Raw genomic sequence first — 2500 nt, forward strand, 5'->3', positions numbered from 1 at the left:
GGATGATTTGATATTAAGTAATTATTCTTTTTTTAAGATTAGAAATTCTGGTAATGGTCAACTTTAGAATACTAAACTCAGGGGGGCTGTGTAGACGAAAAACAAGGGGTGTCTTAGGCTCACCTCGATGCGCAAAGTTGAATGGAACCCTCAGCTAAGCTGTACGACCACTACTTTCCCATGAAACTGCGACAATTTTATACACAGTAAGCTCAGCCGATCACAGCCAGAGCAACCATCTGCAAGCCATTTTGACTGCTGATCACGCGGGTAGTCGCGTCATCAATCTCTGTGTGTGACGTGCAGGTGGGGAAGGAGTACTCAGCTTACTGTGTATTTGTCGCAGTTTCACGGGAAAGGAGTGGTCCTAGAGCTTAGCTGAGGGTTCCATTCAACTCAGCGCATCGAGGTGAGCCTAAAACACCCTTTGTTTTTCGTCTAAACAGCCCCCCTGAGTTTAGTATTCTAAAGTTGAACATTACCGAAATTCTTTTTCAGCGGCTTTTTTCGACTTGTTTTGGATGGATATTACCTTGCACAACTGATATTCCTATATATATATACATGCATGACACATTTTTCTGCGCTTGGTACTTTGTTTTGTAAATTAAGTTATGTTATTTTGAACAAAAAAATGTCACTTGAAATTCTAACAGGCGTTTTCTGTGCACAGCTTACACATGTCTTAGGTCTAAACTATGAAGTAACTAAACAACCATCGTACACATTTTCCCGCTTCCTCCCACTGCCACCATTTTCCCCGCACATATAATTATCGGTTATTATGTTGTGACTGGATGGAGTATGGTTTCTTTGACTGATGTCGGCAAATGATCAACAGTAAGCCGTTATTTGGACAGGAAAAAAAACAACAAAAAACTACGTTACTGTTTGAATTCGCGTTTGTAACATAAGTTAAGATCTGTGGTCGAAGAACAGGATTTCAAAGTGTTAAATTGAACGCAAACTGCTTTGTCAGCCTAAACACCTCAGCAATCCGGCATTTGTTTTCAGTGATGATAACCAATGAACAATGAAATAAGACTGTTAGAGATTGCTACGTTAGAAAGTTGTCGCTTTTGAAAGTCAATGATTCCAATTGCACATTTCAAGTTTCGAGCAAGGGAAAAAGGTTTTGAGAAACAGTTCGCAGTCTTGAAAAACGGATTCAAAACTGATTTTCAGAATGGAAAAAAAAAGAAAACGAAAGGAAACGTTTTTCAGCGTGTGTGCACTTGAATTGTGTGGCCTCATGGGAAGTGTAAACACTCAGTTCTGAAAAGTTGGGCGCGTCTTGCTTTACAAGGCTGTTCTGACTTCATTACACAATTCCCCGCCTGTCGTAACCAAGCCGTCCTTGACCAACAAGACATGAATGACCCTGGATGGCCCCGGGTTCATCCATTCTGTTTGGTCAGACGCGTGCACGTGCATGCACCTTTCCCCAGCACCCATGGCATTCGCTGATAATTCGAGATGGTGGTGTGTTGAAATCTTGGTGATAACAATGACCCCTGTATATTATATATACAGGGTCTTTGGTTATACAAGCTAAGCCGGGTACTGGACGACACGCACGTAGTCCGAATGGACTGGACAACACCAACACGTGTTTGATCACCCGACTATTACATGTTAATATGATCTATGCCAAAGCAGTATGGAAGCTGATCAGATGCTATGGCTGTGTGTATGTTAGAACGAGATGAGGAAGAGCACCTTGGTCATGCAAAGTATTAAATGTTTGAAGTGTTTACTGGGTATTATCCAGTTTGCATTACGTGCATTCTGTTCGTTAGACTAGAGAGAGAGAGAGTCTTAGTGCGGTTTTTCTTTCTTCCCCCTATTTTAACCTAGTTTTACAGATTTACGATTGCAGGAATGAATGAAATAGGTCATGAAGTGTAATTCGAAACGATGCAAAACACTGCAGACTAAGACTATTTTTTTCTGACTTTCATTTAACCATGAAACTATATACCCTGCCCCACATAAATATGTCCTCTTGCACACACGGGTACGTTCAGTTTGCGCCACCCTCCCCACAGCTCTCCGTGCCTGAGTGCGCGCGCGCGCACACACACACACTCACTCACACACACACACACACACACACACACACACACACACACACACATATATATATATATATATATATATATATATATATATATCATTCTGGTTGCATGGCACACACACACACACACACACACACACACACACACACATTCTGGTTGCATGGCTGTAGGTGCCGTTTATCAAGGGGTAAGTGAAGGTAGCGGGATGGGGTGGTGAAGGCAAAAGGAGGGTACGTGGAGTATATTCAAGTCGAGAAATAAAGAGAACTTTTTTTTTTAAGAGAAAAAATACATTGGTATACCAGTTCGACACGTGTATCGTGTTTTGACGCAGCTGAGTTGGGCGTGACACCAGAGGAAGCTTCATGCCTTCTGTTCTGTGTCGGGGTCAGGAGATAAGGCCACAACGGGAGAGAACCCGT

General features: G+C 42.2%; 1 protein-coding gene across 2 annotated transcripts in view; it reads left to right on the forward strand.

Annotated features, from left to right (window-relative positions):
* Positions 1 to 2500, forward strand: part of LOC143301500 (metal cation symporter ZIP14-like) — a 24191-nt gene that overhangs the window by 2740 nt on the left and 18951 nt on the right. The window lies entirely within an intron of this gene.

Source organism: Babylonia areolata, chromosome 27, assembly GCF_041734735.1.
Source record: "Babylonia areolata isolate BAREFJ2019XMU chromosome 27, ASM4173473v1, whole genome shotgun sequence".
Lineage (NCBI taxonomy): Eukaryota > Metazoa > Mollusca > Gastropoda > Neogastropoda > Buccinidae > Babylonia > Babylonia areolata.